The sequence below is a fragment of the Mauremys mutica genome, unplaced genomic scaffold (genome assembly GCF_020497125.1).
Source record: "Mauremys mutica isolate MM-2020 ecotype Southern unplaced genomic scaffold, ASM2049712v1 Super-Scaffold_100412, whole genome shotgun sequence".
Lineage (NCBI taxonomy): Eukaryota > Metazoa > Chordata > Testudines > Geoemydidae > Mauremys > Mauremys mutica.
The window spans coordinates 430,773-448,595 of record NW_025423335.1 but is presented as its reverse complement, the minus strand read 5'-3'; the positions used below and the strand labels follow the sequence as shown (position 1 = coordinate 448,595).

Sequence of the window (17,823 nt, the reverse complement as noted above, 5' to 3'; positions counted from 1 at the left end):
TGGGAAATAAATTTGTCTTTAGAAAACAGGTTTTTTTTTTCAAACATCTGCATCATGAAAGATAACCATACACAAGGCATAAATGTTACACAGAATTATTCAAACATTTTATAAAGAGATTTGAAAAAGTACCTAAAATAGTAACTTTTGTTCAGTATAAAATTTCAATAATAAAATATTGCTCATAATAAATAAGGAATTTCATGAATACTGCTCTCCTTGTAAAGCTCTCTTGGTCATTCTTTGTTATTGAACAAATATTTCTCTATCAGTAAGACATGACACCTGCTTCAGGGGACATTGCCAATTGTGCATGAAAAACGATGTCCAGAGTGAACAAAAACAGTAGATTTTAACATCGAAACACTTGCATGTGTTAGAATCCAAAAGCTGTTGCATACAAATTGTTTTATTTAAGTTTGAAGAAAAATTTTGTTCATCATTTCCCCAAAAGCTCTTGGAAGTCTGTGCAGCTTTATTTAATGGAACTGTTAAGGAAAGTTAATACTAGTAAGATCCTCATCCCATTTATATGGGGACATTTGATTTCATTCCTGCTCTTCCCACCTGTAGACATGGTAATTTGGAACAGTTTTTAAGCAGCTGCTCAATAGCACTGTGGCGGACATTCAGTTCTGAGGCCAAAGAATCCTTTTCTTGCACTTCCCGAGTCAGCTCTTCAAAAACATCTGTAAGAAGGTTAATAGTTTAATTTAAGGGACAGTCAGATTTAAAAGCCATTACCTGAAAATGTTATGTTAAACTTGGTTTTGGAATATGCAGTGTGATATTTTACAGGTGCACAATGGAGAGCATGTGAACTGGGAAAACATTCAAATATTTTTAGCTACAATACTCCTTGGTACACAACACCCCAGTAGATGTTAACATCTAAACACTTGCATTTGTTAAATAACCCCATTTAATGTATTTGTAGTTTTACTTAAAGTTAAGCTAGATGAGCTTGTTAGTTTAAAATATAGTTTAAACTCTTTGCACAAATACCTGACGAGCAACTGAAGTAGCACATCTTCTATGAACTGTAACCTTTTATCAAGGGGTAAGTACATTATAAAATGTACAAGTGTCTTTCCTTTCTCTGCTCTGGAATTCAAGCTTATGTAGATTTCAAAACTTTATCAGTTAAGCAAATGTAGAGTTTCATTTCAAATGACATTTTGTGCACTATAAAAAAAATCAATAAGTATTTAAAAATGATCTCTCACCCTGGATTTGCTTGAGGAGTTTTTCATTCAGTTGCTCTACCTCTTCAGGAGTCATCATATTCACTGCAACATGAACAAAATCCATCACCACCACCAAAACCAGGGATAACAAAAAAGCATCTATGAACTTTCCCAATCCTCAAGATTTTTTTATTTGAACCCTTTAATGATAATAGCTGTATTAATGTTGATTAGCAGCAATTTGTCATGTTTGAGATTTTTCTAGCATGAGAATTGCACTATTAAGACAAACATCTATTTCATACAAAACCACTTAGTTCAATGTTAAAAGTTGAAGAGTCAAACATTCAATGTTTATGAAGTGCCAGAATTAAAGCTGCAAGAGTGGATATGCAGTTTTTAAACTACATGATCACATTAAACGCCCCCCCCCCACATACACACACTTAGAAAAACATAATTTTCATATTTTTAGGGGCCTCCACAATTAGATGGTGAGCATGAATAGGAAGTGCTATGAAGTTTGTGACCCTGCAGAAACTGCCTCTGGCCATGATTTCTTCAAGGTAGAAAGCCATGCTGGCCTATGATGTACACAAGTAGCCCAATGGCAACATTTTTCAAACCTTCAGGAACTCAGAACAAAGTCATGTATTTCTCTCTCACAAGCACCTAAGACAAACCCTGTACCACCTTAGAGCCCTCTGAAGTGCCAGAAGGCTGTCAGTTTCCTATTATCTACCCAGCTTGCTTTTCAACTGCCAGTTCCATGATTATTTTTTCCGTGTCTCTTCTTCCCTATGCAGCTTGACTGTCCTCAGGGAGAGAGCATTACAAATAAAGGGAAGGGTTTTCAAAAGTGCTCAGGGGTGCCAAACTCTGCTTCAACTGAAGTCAATGGAAGGAGAGCGAGGCCAAAGCTTAGTATCTGTCTGAAAAGAAAAAGAAAGAAAAAATCTCACAAGAAAGTGTTATGTTGTCACAAGTGCAGGGCAGGCTGGGTAGGGTCTGCTGCTGCTGCTCAGATTTCAGAGGCAGCAGAGGGAAAGTGACAAACCTTGTCATTAGCACAGATGCCCATAGGGTGCTGCATAGCAGCAGCACCAGAGTTGCTTACTGCAGACTTATCACCACACTGCACCCATTTAAAAAATAAAAAAAAAATTCTGGCACTTGTTTGAAATAAAGTCAAAGTTAAAATCAACCTCAGCTGAATTTAATTTGCCTGAGAAGATGACTGTTATGCATCATAAGAAGATTTTTTCTTGCCCCATTTTTAGTTACTGTCGTCTTCACAGTGCCCTGCCCACAAGGCCAAGTGAGGAGGCACGGGATATAGAGGGGACAGAGCAGGGCACACAGGGTTGCTGGTGTGTGTGTGGCACACAGACTGGGGTTTAGAAGGGCTAATGGCGGGAGGGGGCCACGGAGGTAATGAGCCAGAAGCTGAACAGGGGTGGGGGGTGCAGAGACAAATAGGGACAGGGTCAGATGTGCCTGACTAAATGGAAGAGGCTAGGGGGTCAAATAGGTCTGCATGGGGGAGGCTCCCTAAATCCTCCCTCCCCTGCAAAAAAACCTGTTCTATAATTCTCCCATCCACACCCAACCCCCACTCCTCCAGGTTCACTCTTTGGCTCCTTCCCAGCAATTACTTCCCTCTCTTTCAGCTCCTCTGTTACCCCTGACTCCCCCAAGTCTTTGCACTGTGGGAAGTATTTTTCTGTATTGTAGTTTAAATGAATTAACAACTTTGAGTAATATGCCTAGTAAGAAATCTATTTGTCAAAAAATTTCTTGAATCTTTTTGGTCTTCTGTATTGTTATTGACATACTTGCTGACAGGTATTTTGAAATAAACTACCAAAATAACTGAAACTGATTGTTATTATATTGTGTTATTTTGACAAATAAAATATTCAGAATTTTAAAACATTGTGTGTAGAATTTTTAGGCACAGAATTTCCCCAGGAATAATTTTAAGAAACCTACTAGCCAGAAGCAGACAAGAGAGTCCCTAAATAGACTCCAGGTACAGCAGTGTTGTAGAAATCTAACTCTTTCCCAGTAGCTGGTAACAGGCTTCTCACATGGACCTTGCTAGTGGTATTTCAACAACCTCTCTCACCTCCCCATTTTTGTCTCTACCCTCTATGCTAGCAGCTGGAGTCCAATGGCTGGTAAGTTTTGTTAACATTTGAGCCCCGTCTGTAACAGCCCAGTAATGCCCATAACAAACATATCATACTGCAGAAAAAACTAGGAGAAAAGTTAGTTGAGAGTGACAGTATTCTAATGTAATCCATATCTGAAATAATAGTCAAAACAAACATACTGGCCAAGCAACCAGCATTTATAAATCCACAAAAAAAGAAATCTGTAGTAGGAGTGCTGACAGACTGAGCTATATTGCTACTATAAGGGCAGGTGACGCTCTGAGAACAGCATACTTCAATTTTGACAGACAGCATTTTTTTTTCTTAACAAAATGTTTAGATTTAATTACGTTAATATCTACTAAAGTGACACAATCAACATGCAACCTCAAATCAACTGGTGACTTACAAACCAACAGTACATTTTGAGTATGGAAATTTTGTTGCAAATGGAACATTAGATCTTTTACTATTAATTTTTCTTACAGTTTAAAGCCCTTTTAAGCCTCCTGCTACACAGAGCCATCAGGAAGTAAGCTATTTGTAACACAAGAACTGCTTCATACCTTTGGTTTTGTTTCAGCAGTAAGAGGTCAGACATGTAAGTCTCAGGATGACTAACTTCAGCCAGACTAACCCACACACAGGCCAGGTCAAACTTTACATAATTCCTTATTTGCTGTAAATTGTCAATTTGGTATTAAGTGAATCAGGATTCCAAAAAACAGTTAGGTCAAATCGATTATTGCCTGCTTTGAGATTTGTTGCTTCATTAGATATCAGCAATATGACACACTGCAACAGTTAGGATTATATACTGGAATCCATGTCTGAAATTCAGAACTTCATGAGCATGGTGCTTAATTTATTCATATTTAATACTGTGAAGAATACTTTCAGTTTTAAGGGGAAGGTTTTGTTTGGATTTCTTGGAGAGCAGTAGCCCAAAGAAACAGATACCATCTCTCCTTACAGCCAGACCTTGATATGAAGACACTTAATTAGGGCTTGGCTACACCTGAAAGTTGTAGCGCTGGGAGTTACAGTGCTGGTCATGCAGCTGTGTAGGAGCAGCGCTGGTGTGTGGCCACACTCACAGCTACCAGCGCTGGTGTGTGGCCACATTTGCAGCATTTACAGCGCTGTTGGGAGTGCTGCATTATGGGCAGCTATCCCAGCATTCAAGTGGCAACAACGTGCTTTTCAAAAGAGGGGGGGTGGAGGGTGGTGTACTGTGACAGGGAGCGGGGAAGATAGAGAGAGTGGATTTTTGGAGCCAACACTGTGTGTTAGCTTCCTGGATTGAAAAATCACAAAATGTTCGCGAACCCTTAGTCTTAATTGCAAACAGCCTGCATCCAACGCTGTTTCTCTGTCAAGCAAACATTCACTCCCTGCCTCTCATTTGATCGTTCACAGCCAGGTACAGATAGCTCCTGTTTGCTGTGATCAGTGTTTGTTTTTTTAGATAAGCAGTTCAACGGAGCTCCGATCGGAGTTCACAACAAAACAAAGAGAGGCTGCATAAAAAAACAAAGAGAGTAATTTAGTTAAAAGCATTCTGGGATATCTCCTTATTCCCTGGAGGCCAATAAAAGCGCTGGTGTGTGTCCACACTTGATGAGCAGCGCTGGATCACCAGCGCTGCAATCGCTACACCCTAACCTGACCAGGTGTACAGCCAGCGCTGCAGCCAGGGAGTTGCAGCGCTGGATGTGCCTTGCAGGTGTGGACGGTTACTAATTGCAGCGCTGGAAAGCCTCTACCAGCGCTGCAACTTGCAAGTGTAGCCAAGCCCTTATCTGTGTCCCCTCCTTCCATTTTGAATTCTACCTCTGTCCTCTCCCTTTTGTTTCTTCAGTTCTCTTCCACACACTTAGCTAATCTCTTCTTTCACCACACCTTCCCAAGAGCCAAAAACCTTCCCCACTATTTCATTAGTCCTCACAAGGGCAGTCAGTATATCAGATCCTAGCGAGCATCCCCTTCCAGCTAACGGGCAATCCAAACTTCTGACACTTTGGAATCTGGCGGTGTTTCCAGCTCCCAAAGCTGGAACAGAATCCAGCCACTGCCCCAATCTCAGGGTCTGGAGGCACCCTCTCAGGACATAGACGAACTTGGTACCTACTTTGAGTGTTGGAACCTGCTATCCAGCTGCCTAGTCCCTCTGGGCATAGTACTGACGCTTCAGATTCTGTTGTTTAGATATGCCCCATCCCACAACCCACGCAAAAGGTGTGAAGTTTCTGGTTTACAGTTCAACTCTCTCAGGGGCAATGTGGTGATTATGAAAGCTTAACACATACTAGTAGACAGGCTTGCACTGATTCTAGCATCACTGCTCTTTCCTGAAGAGAGAAAGCAAGGAATACAGATCACTCAGAAAACACCAGAATGTCCCAAGTGCAATGTCCCTCTCTGGCTCACTCTTCCATTGGGGGAAGGGACAGGAAGGGTAATCAACTGTGTTGCATCAGGCAAGCAGGATCCATCCTCTTGTTCACCCTGTAACAGCTTCCCCTCATGTTAACCCATGATGAAGATAGGTGTACACACACACACTTTTACCATGACATTAATCTCATGCTGCAATTTCATAAAATCTGCAATTCAGAAGTGGTACAGGCAGAACCTCCAAATTATCTCACGGACCAAATACTGCGCCTTGTTCTCAATGGTAGCAGTACTCTGACTGGGAAAATCATGCCTTGTACTGCTTCCCAGTGAATCCGCCCCCAAATATGTTCTACTTAGGCTGAAGCAGCAGCATCAACAGATATCAGAGGGCTCTATATCCAGCCTTCCATGCATTAGGGGCCTCAACTATCCCTTCCTTTCTTTTGTTTTCCTATGCTTATACTGCCTTCAGGGTCAGCATAGTCACCTATGGCAGCATAGACAGGAACAATTCTCCATACATCTTAATTTTAGAATTCAAGTGACATGGGAAAAAAAAATCAATCCTGATTAGATCACAGAGTCAGTGAAAAATAAGACTCATTTTTAGGAAGCAAAATTCCATTTTTCAAAGGGCATTTTCTTCAGTTCATTCCCAAGCATACTTTCAGACACTTCAGATTGTTTAAATGGATGTGGAAAGGACAATTAGCAGTAACAAGTGTTAGATGGCAGCAATGACCTACATTCACCATAAGTAAGGCTATGATTTAGTCGTGGATATTTTTAATAAAAGTCATGGACAGGTCACAAGCAACAAACAAAAATTCATAGCTGGTGACCTATCCATGACTTATTTAGTCATAAGAACGTCCATACTGGGTCAGACCAAAGGTCCATCAAGCCCAGTATCCTGTCCTTTGACAGTGGCCAATGGCAGGTGCCCCAAAGGGAATGAACAGACGGTTATCATAAAAAAAAACAGGAGTACTTGTGGCACCTTAAAGACTAACAAATTTATTGTAGCATGAGCTTTCGTGAGCTAAAGCTCACTTCTTCGGATGCATAGAATGGAACACACAGACAGGAGATATTTATACATACAGAGAACATGAAAAGGTGGAAGTATGCATACCAACAGGCAGAGTCTAATCAATTGAGATGAGCTATCGTTAGCAGGAGGAAAAAAAACTTTTTGAAGTGATAATTAAGATGGCCCATAGAAGGTGTGAGGAGAACTTAACATAGGGAAATAGATTCAATTGGTGTAATGACCCAACCATTCCCAGTCTTTATTTAGACCACAGTTAATGGTATCTAGTTTGCATATTAATTCAAGTTCAGCAGTCTCTCTTTGGAGTCTGTTTTTGAAGTTTTTTTGTTGCAAAATTGCCACCTTCAAGTCTGTCACTGAGTGGTTATAAAGGTTGAAGTGTTCTCCCACTGGTTTTTGAATGTTATGATTCCTGATGTCAGATTTGTGTCCATTTATTCTTTTGCGTAGAGACTGTCCAGTTTGGCCAATGTACATGGCAGAGGGGCATTGCTGGCACATGATGGCATATATCACATTGGTAGATGTGCAGGTGTACGAGCCCCTGATGGTGTGTCTGATGGGATTAGGTCCTGTGATGGTGTCACTTGAATGGATATGTGGACAGAGCTGGCATCGGGCTTTACCATTCCTGCCCATCCTGGCTAATAGCCATTGATGGACCTATCCTCCATGAATCTATTTAGCTCCCTTTTGAACCCCATTATAGTACTGGCCTTCACAACACCCTATGGCAAGGAGTGGGGTCACCCACACTGGCCACTGCAGAAGTCACAGAATCCATTACTTCCATGATCTACGTGACAAACACAGCACCCGAGCTATAAGCATTAACTTAAAGCTGCACAAAGCTTTCACCTGACCATTCTGGACTCATCATTTCTCTCCCTGTCCTATAAGCAGCCATTCAAAAAGCCCTATTCTGCTAGAAAGTGAGAATGCTCAGGTTTCTTCCACATCAATGCAATGGAAGATTTCTATATAATTACACAAACCTGAAGTGATACTGAGCAATATGCCAACATTAACAACCTTATTTAGGCACCTGAATTATATCATCTGCTGATATTGCATAGTATATGAGCACCATCAAGAGAGAAAACCTGAGGCATTCATATTATATTGTGTGGTCACACTGTGTATGTATCACTCGACCAGAATACTACAGCCATAGAGTTCTTGCTGTTCACCTCTGATTTGACTAGATCAATCAGAAGCACAAATTAGCATTTCTCTACACTACAAGAATGACAAGAATTATACTGCAGTTGATTAAAAGGCTTTAGTCAGAGACCCCTTTTAAATAAAGGGCCTTCCTTCCCCAATAAAATACTCTTTTCCACTACTGGCCATAGTGTAGTGTTATACTACATAGCAGTGTTTCTCAAACTGGGGTCACCGCATGTGTAGGGAAAGCCCCTGGTGGGCTGGGCCGGTTTGTTTACATGCCCTGTCGGCAGGTCCGGCCGATCGCGGCCAGTGGGAGCTGCAGTTCACTGCTCCAGGCCAATGGGGGCTGCTGGAAGCGGCATGGGCTGAGGGACTTACTGGCGCAGCTTCCAGCAGCCCCCATTGGCCTGCAGCGGACGACCCCAGTTTGAGAAAAACGGCTATATAGAAGGTAAATTCACACAAGCAGATTACTTCCCATGCATATGAGAGTATAGATCTTATGCTGGGAGTTAACTTCACTCTCCTAGTCAATATGCCTTTGAATAAGACCGGTTCCAAAATCCAAGGGTGTTTGAAAGCTTTAGTGCATAAGGGCTTCTGTATATACCTATAGTCGTTACCAGTACATAATTAAGTACTTTGGGATACTTAGAGTGTAATCTCAACTATTTTACTTTGCACATTATTTTGATTTCTATGTAAAGTTTTCACTCGTTTCCACAAATTCATTCTACCATTCAAGGCAGTTTGGTCTCTGAATTACATATTTTAGGAACAATAATGAGAAAAAGTCACTGTCAGTAATCTGCTAATAACCTCCACTGGCAGGATTGTGCGTCATTGTCATGTCTGAAACATGAAGGATAAGCAAAACTCTCCTCACATGAGTTTAGGAGACACATGATATGTGATGGTTGGGTTAAGACTAGCATGGAAATATAAAGTGAACACATCACAAAGATTCACTTGGTTGTGTAGACTCCTGAAAGCTAGTTTTTATAGACATAAAATAACTGTTTTAGTAGGTTAGACACTTATAGCTGGTATGTGGGAGAACGTAACTGTTAAGAGACTACAGATAGTTTTACAGAATATACAGACCATAGTGTTAGGTAAAAAGCAAGTCCTACTCACCTCTCCAGCACCCGAGTTAGTGCGGAGTTGGTATAAGGCTCAGAGATCTGTCAGAGACCAGACAACAATTCGTTGATCAACGGGCTCACACCATCCTTAGCTTAAGAGCCAAGCTTTGGAGTAAGTGTGGCAAGTTTATTAGGGGTAAGCATCAATGTTTATACACAGAAGTAAACAAAGTGATTAACAGATCATAATGGTCATACATAATCAATCAAGATTCTACAGGACAAAACAGGTTAAAATGTAAATTGGAGAAGACAAAAGACGGGATGGCTACTTATGGCTACTTATTGGGAGGGGAGGGGTCATGAGTAGTTCGCAGGTCAGAGTTTTTTGATTAAAAGTTTCAGACAGAGACATGAAGTCTGAGTTAAGTTTCAGTTCATAAAAAGTTCAGACTCAACATTCCTCCATTTGTAGCTTTGGGATAACTATTTACCAAATGCTACACCCTATTTTAAGGAGCCAAGGGCCGCTTGGCAATTTCAGCCTGGGCCAACTCGAAGAGAGTAAGGCCTTTGGCTGAAGTAGAAAAAGAATAAACTGACCCACATGAGTTTATGAGGGAGGGAACACAGTGAATACAGCAACACAGTATTATAAGGATTACTATGGCCCCAACAACACCCACCAAGAGTTTTTTAACCCACCCAAATCCAGGCAACCAATTCCATAAGGCTCCCCACCAATCATAAGGTGGCTGGCCAGAGGAGTAGTTCTTAGCCATTTCCCTTAGATGTTTGGTACGTTGAAAAGTGTCAGGGTAGGTGTCGTTTACAAAAACACAGCATTCTTCATTTATGAGGGCGCAAGTCCCTCCTTGGGCTGCTAACATTATGTCTAAAGCCATTCGGTTTTGCAAAGCTAACTGGCGCAGCTGGGACATTTCCCCGGCCTGATTCTCAAATAGGGTCGCAGTCTCATTGGTTAAAGATTCTAGTAGTCCCTGTAGACGGATGACACCACCCCTTAAGCTAATAAGACCAGCCCACCGCTGCCACGACAAACCATCACGGATATTAATATCTCTGAAGGTTTCACGGATGTTACGAACGTGGGGAAAATGGGGGGGGGTGAGGGAGATGCGAGAAGGTGGTGTGAGCCACGCTAAATAACATGACCCTGCCCAATCAGGGGAGAGAAAGTAATAAGCTTTGGGCCCGCACACCCAGTATGTTCCATACATTGCGTTTCGGGTATTCCATTTCTCAAAGTAGGAGGTAACCCACCACCCGTTGGACCACTGTTCCCCTGGTAACGCAGAGGGGTCGTTGTGCGAACCGCAGAGGCACAATTTGGTAGTGGTGTTTTCAAAGTGCAGTGTAGTACTGCTTGAGCAGTTGTAGAAGGCAATCGTATATCCCTTAGCAATTAGTTGGACACCCTCGTGATCTGAGCAGGGTTTCTTAAAAGCTGACTCTGAAGGCTTGTGAGGGATCCACATATGGGATAAGTGGGATGCGCAAGGCTTGAAGCCAAGGTTTTTACTAAAGGCGGTGCCATTAAAATACATGTTGCATTTACTGGTTCCCACAAAAGTTGACCCTTTTTCTTTAACAAAACACAGTGATCCTGTCTGATTTGTTACCCTGAGATATCTGTTAATTGGCACTCCTGTTTTGTCCCATGTAAGATTGTGTTGGACTGGATCTTTTATTCTAGCCGGTGGCATCCAAGTCATATTAGCAGTGGTCAGGGGAATGGGTGTGAAGGGGAGTCCCTGTTCTGCATTTACTGGAAATTGAGTACATACCCAGCAATTACTTCTATTTCCTAAAATACGAGTTTTAACCTCGTGGGAATATCTAATAAAAGCATTATCTTCATAAGCAGAAAATAAACTAAAAAGGCATAATAAAAAACATAAAGTTGTCAGAATAAAAGGTCCTCTCATTTTTTCCGAGTCAATTTAAGTCTGATGTCTGAAAGAGGTAAGCTGGTCCACTGGTCAGAGGCAGTGTCCTCAGTGGTGGCAAGAGCTGCTGGTCCGTCACTGTGGTCCACTACGGCTGGCTTGACGTGGGAGTGGTGGATCCAGGATTTGCGTCCTTCCAGGAATACTGCAGTCTGGGTTGTTAAAAGAACCTGGTGGGGTCCAGTAAACCTCGGCTGGAGGGCGTCGCCACGAACGAACTTTTTGGCCCAGACGAAGTCCCCTGGTTGGAACGGGTGGATCTGTTCTTCCAGCGGCACGGTCTGGGAAAACTGTGAGGCTTTCCAAAGGGTACGGAGGCGAGCCTGTAGGGAGAGAAACTGGCACGCGGTCATATGATCCCCTCCCAATAGTGAAACATCAGCACGTGGTAGCGCCCCGCCTTTGAAAGGGGGGTGTCCATAGAGCAGTTCAAAGGGGGATAATCCCAATACACGGGTTGGGCGAGTGCGAAGGTGAAACAGGACCAAGGGAAGTACCTGAGGCCACTTTAACCCTGTTTCCTGACAGTATTTAGCCAATGTAAGCTTAAGCTCCCTATTCATACGCTCAACTTTCCCGCTAGACTGGGGGTGGTAGGGTGTATGAAAGGAGTGTGAAATGCCCAGTCCTTGTTCTAAATGGCCAAGGACATTACCAGTAAAGTGGGGTCCGCGATCTGAATCAAGTATGAGAGGGATGCCAAAACGGGGTACAATGTCTCTAAGGAGGATCTTCGCCACTGTGTCAGCAGTACAATTAGCAGTAGGAAAAGCTTCGACCCATGAAGTCAGAGGGCAAACCAAAACAAGGAGGTGCTTTTTCCCAAAAGCCTTTGGCATATCTGCAAAGTCAATTTGAAGATGTTGAAATGGAACAGCAGGTGGCGGTCTTCCACCCTTAATTTTGTTAAGAGGCGGAGCAGGTCCATTTCGCTGACATGTGCTGCATGCTTTCACTATTGACAGGCAGTAGGGTTGAATGCCTGGAGCATACCAAAAGCGAGCGATGGTGTCCACAAGGGCGTGCGTGCCGTAGTGACCCCCCTTATCATGGTGCCAGCGAACTGCCACGGGGTATGTGGAGCGAGGGAGGCAGGCTCGGCCATCCGGCATAAGCCAGGTCCCTTTGACCAGAGTGGCTCCGAGGCTCTCCCACGACTGTAGTTCAGCAGCGGGTACCGGTACGGGGTGCGGTGGAGTAAAGGAGGAGGTCACAATAGCCAACGTGGGCATGGCTAAGGGTAAGACGGCAGCCGCCTTGGCAGAGGCGTCAGCCAGGGCATTCCCACGGGTGACGGGGCTATCATCTTTAGTATGGGCCCGGCAATGAACTACAGCCAGGACCGAGGGTTCTTGGAGGGCATCCAAAAGCTTGTGGATGAGGGGGAGGTGCTGAATGGGTTTACCGGCAGCTGTCTGGAAACCTCGAAACTTCCAGAGGTGGATGTGACAATGCACAACTCCAAAAGCATACTTGCTATCAGTAAAAATGGTAACGGTCTTACCAGCGGCCAACTGGCAAGCTCGGGCCAGGGCATAGAGTTCGGCGGCTTGGGCTCCCCAGTTGCCTGGCAGTGAGGCGGCCTCTTGAATGTCCCATTCAGAGGTGACTGCATAACCGGTGAAACGCTTGCCATCAACATAGAAGGAGCTTCCGTCCGAGAAGAGGATGCAATCAGGGTTGTCCAGTGGCACGTCAAACAGGTTGTTCCTTATCTGTAAGATGCTATGAACTACTTCCACACAGTCGTGCTGATCCTGGAGGACTGGCAGGTCAGGAAGCAAGGTAGCTGGATTAAGGGGCCCACACCGTTCAAAAATTAGGTTAGTGTCTTCTAGGAGTTCGGCCTCTAGCTGCTGCTGACGATGGGCCGAAAAGACTTGGGTCGTGCCCTTACGCAGAAGGGCTGACAAGGCATGAGAGGTCCAGACCGTGGTAAAATGACCCAGGGTCAGGCTCTTTGCCTTTGTGATCAGCAGGGCAGCTGCTGCCAGAGTCCGGGTGCAGGATGGGGTTCCCTGAGCGACAGGGTCGATCTGCTGGGAGTAAAAAGCAAGCGGGAAATGGTGGGGCCCGCTCAGCTGGGTAAGGACGCCACTAGCAATTCCGCCCTTCTCGTGGACAAAAAGGTGAAAGGGTTTGCTGTAATTGGGGGGGCGGAGAGACATGGAGGAGGCCACACTGTCCTTGAGTAACTGAAAGGCTTGGATTGTGTCTGGGGACCACTGCAAAGGGTCAGGAGCAAGGTTAGCAGTGAGTCGGTGGAGTGGTTTGCTCAACTCCCCGCAGGACGGCAACCAAGGTCGACAGAAGCCAATTAATCCTAAGAAACCTCGAAGTTGTTTCTTGGTGTTTGGCAGAGGGCAGTTTTGGATAGTCTTTATGCGGGCTGGGTCCATTTGTCTCCCCTCTGGGGTTAACAGGAAGCCCAGATATCGGACCTTCTGTGAGACCCACTGAATCTTGTTAGGGTCTACCTTGTGGCCTCTGGTGTGTAGGTATAATAAAAGTGCCTTACCATCGATGCGGAGGGCGGCTTCTTCGCGGTTACCTAGTAGGATGTCATCTACGTATAGGACTAGCGTGGATCCCTGCGGACTGGTGAAGCCTTCCAAGTCGTGGCGTAGGCATTGGCTGAAAATCGTGGGGCTGTCTCTGTAGCCTTGAGGAAGTCGTTGCCAGACATAACTTTGTCCCTCCCAGGTGAAACCAAAGAGATATTGAGAGTCTGGGTGCACAGGAATGCTGAAAAAGGCTGATTTTAAGTCAATAACAGTGAACCACTCAGCATCCCAGGGGATTTGGCTGATGATAGTAGCTGGATCAGGAACTACTGCATGAAGAGGGACCACATAGTTATTAATAACCCGTAGATCCTGTACAAAGCGCCAACGAATAGGGTCTCCGTCCTTTTTAGGAGGCTTTTTGACAGGCAGTATAGGGGTATTACAGGGAGTGCGCTGAGGGCGGACTAGCTTTTGTGCAATGAATCCCTCGACAATGGGGCGGATGCCTTCCCGGGCTTCCAGCGACAGGGGGTATTGGGGGACTGACGGGGGGCTAAGGAGGGCTTCACTTGAATCCTTACTGGCTCTGCTGAAAGGAGCAGGCCAACATCAGTGTCAGAAATTCCCCAGAGGGTTGAAGGCAAGTCAGTGAGGTCAGGGGAGAGAGAGGGGGGGGTTTCCCAATTACCCTGAGCTGGGGCCGAATCTCCTAACACTGTCATCAATAATCCTACCCCTTCAGGAGTGCAGGTTAAAGTAGCCTCAAGCTTACAGAGTAAATCCCGGCCCATCAAAGGGATCGGACAAGCTGGGGAAAAAAGAAAACGGTGAGAAAAACATTTATCAGCATAAATAACATTTAGAGGCAAAGTGAGTCCCAGAGACTGTGGATTGCCTTCCACCCCAGTTGCAGTTTTAACCTCAGAGGATAGCCAGGGAGAGGGGGCATGATTTAAAAGAGAGAAAGTAGCTCCAGTATCAATGAGGAAACAGACAGGCAGTCCCTGGACTGAAAGGGTTAGATGAGGCTCTTTGCTGGGAGGGGAGAAAGTGAGGAAAGAGCCGGCTAAAGACATTAAGGAAATAAGACCATCACATTGTTTGCCTTCGCCCCCGGGGTACCGTCATTGAGAAGGCTGAGTTCGCTGCAGCTGTTGCTGTTGCCCGTAGTTGATCCAGGCCTGAGGAACGGGCTGGGCTGGTAGTGCAGGAGTGTATTCGTCCCTGGTGTAAGTATCTGCGGATGCGACCGGACCCTCTGGGCGTCCCCAGGGGCATTCACGTTTAAAGTGACCGGGTTGTCCGCACTGAAAACAATTTCCTGGTGGCTGGGGTTGCCAGGACCCTCTCCCCCGAGCACCCTGAGATCCCCTGCCACGGCCACGGCTTCTGCCTCGAATACCACCGCGAAAAGCTAAAGCCATCAACTTATATTCTTCCTTTTTCTCTTTCTTTCTGCTGCTTTCCCTTCCTTTTTCCCATGCAAAATCAGCTACATCCAACACTGAAGTGACTGACTCACCTCCCCAACCAGGGCGAAACTGTAAGAAATAATCCCTTACAGGGGTTACTGACTGATTCACAAAAAACGAAATAAGAGTAGGGTGGTCTGCTTCTCTCTCAGGATCCATCTGAGTGAACATTCGGGCCCCCTCCAATAGCCTCGACCAGAACTTTCTGGGTGGCTCATCAGATTCCTGCCGAATCTGCATGAACTTAGCCTGATTAGGCGAGCGGCGAGCCATTTCTTTGAGTCTCTCTAACAATCGCTCTCGATCTATCCGCAGCTGATTCAGCCTTGGCTGATTCCAGTCTAGGGGATTCCAGCCAGCGGCTTGATCCCGCCTATCCATCCAAGTGGTATTAACCACATTGCTATCCCCCCATGTCCTTTCTGCCATCCACAATCTACTACGTTCCTCTCCGGTCAAAACTCTGCTTAACAACTGATCTACATCCGTATAAGTAGGATTATGACTTAAAAACAATCTTTCTAAAAGTTCAATGATCTTTCGGGGATTTTCCCCAAAGGACCCTGACAACCGTCCCCATTCTTTCAAGTCCCATTCTAGCCATCCTTTATATTCCACAATATTGGTATGTTGTATCTCACCATTATTGTTCACAAAAGGTTGGTCGTGCACCTGTAAAGGCATTTCTCTACTCACAAAAGTTTTGGCAGGGGCAGCCTCTTGACTATCCTCAGGAGAGGGGTGTGCACCCTGCTGCATCTGCTTGATCTTTTGCCTAGTAACTACTCCTCCCGGGGTGTGCTCCTCCATTTCCTCCTTATCACCCTGCAGAGATTCCAATTTGGAGTCCTGCAGATTCCCCTCTGCGCCCTGGAGAGAGTCCCCTTGCTGAGGAATAGGGGCAGGTGCAGTGGGGACCAACTGACGAGTTAAAACACGCCGTGGTTTACACCCTTCATCGAAATAACATGGAGGGGGTTCACTCTCGGAAGAATACCTGACTGCCATAATCTTTAAAGATTTCCACAGCTCTGCTGCTGTGTCCCAACAAAACCAGTAACATAACTGTCCCGGATGGTCTTTTTCGATCTGGCTCCTTACTCCTCTTAAGGCAGCCTGTTCGAAAGAGCCATACGAAGGCCACCTCATCCTCGGGTCGGCCAATACCGCGGTATACCCAGTCCAATTCCTTACACACAGTGTGTACAACTTCCTCCTAGACATTCCTGTCTGTACTGGGAGTTTCCCTTCATTCCATAACTTATTTACAATCCCCAGCGGACTCTCAAGAGGCACGCTAGTCCCTTGACCCATGGTGTCTGACAGGAGCCCTCCAACTGGCGTTTATCCTGCTGTCCAGTACACAACCCCTCAATATTGAATTGGCTGGGAGAAATCTCCCGTGGCGCCTGCCAATTCGTATATGAGTGGTCTGACCACTGGACAGAGGCACCGCACCAGAAGGAATCCCGGACGAGCCCCCAAATTGTTAGGTAAAAAGCAAGTCCTACTCACCTCTCCAGCACCCGAGTTAGTGCGGAGTTGGTATAAGGCTCAGAGATCTGTCAGAGACCAGACAACAATTCGTTGATCAACGGGCTCACACCATCCTTAGCTTAAGAGCCAAGCTTTGGAGTAAGTGTGGCAAGTTTATTAGGGGTAAGCATCAATGTTTATACACAGAAGTAAACAAAGTGATTAACAGATCATAATGGTCATGCATAATCAATCAAGATTCTACAGGACAAAACAGGTTAAAATGTAAATTGGAGAAGACAAAAGACGGGATGGCTACTTATGGCTACTTATTGGGAGGGGAGGGGTCATGAGTAGTTCGCAGGTCAGAGTTTTTTGATTAAAAGTTTCAGACAGAGACATGAAGTCTGAGTTAAGTTTCAGTTCATAAAAAGTTCAGACTCAACAATAGTGAGAAGTAGAAGTGTACCCACCTAATTCCCCCTCTACTTACATTCGTCCCTGCTGTATCGGGGATTGGGCATTGGCATCTGAATCACTTTTAGCTTTTTCTGTCTTCGGTGCTTGATTGCAACTAGACCATAAAACACTCTTGCAACAGAATGTAGCTCCTCTTTCTTGCAACATATCAAGTCTGAAATCAGTAGATTCTTTTTGTTCCAAAATACTTTGTGAACACTTTGAGATACTCCCAGAACTTCCATCTATCCATTTTGCAGAGTACCTGGGTACTTGGGAGTCAAATTGTGGAAGCAGTTTTCTGTCTGTCTGATGTCTGAAGTTAAAAAGCTGGTGTTGAGAAGTTTTTGTGCTGTCTGAATCAGAATCCAAATCTTTGTTTTGTGCATACTGTATAATCCTGTTAATTTTTTTGCTCAAGATACTTTTTACTTCTGCATAGGTACTTTTGGAGAGTTTTGACCGAGGGCAGTCCTGATTTGCTATTAAATGGAATTTTTCAAAGCAGTCTCTGTGCCCCCTTAATGATCTTGTGTGTAGAAGATTGGATTTTGGTACCCCTGTAAAGACAGATATGACATTGACTATGTAAATTGTGTGTTATTCCATAATACCGTTAATACTTAGAAAGCAAATGCTTACATTTTAGAAGTTAAATTTGTGGTTCTATATATTGTTTCCAGGACTCTCATACAAAATGTGTTGGCAGTTTTCCATGTAAGTGGATCTGAAGACAACTGAGGCTTCAATGAGCACAAAAAGGCCATAAATATATGCTGCATCAACACTTAAATATCAGAGTATTAGACTTACTGTTTTTGTTTTGGAGAGAAGGTGGGTGATGTAATATCAGTTATTGGATGAGCTTCTGTTGGTGAAAGAGACAT

At 44.5% G+C, this 17,823-nt stretch overlaps 1 pseudogene; it reads right to left on the bottom strand.

The window, feature by feature from the left end:
• Positions 1–345: 345 nt before the first annotated feature.
• On the bottom strand, positions 346–17,823 carry LOC123361214 (annotated as a pseudogene).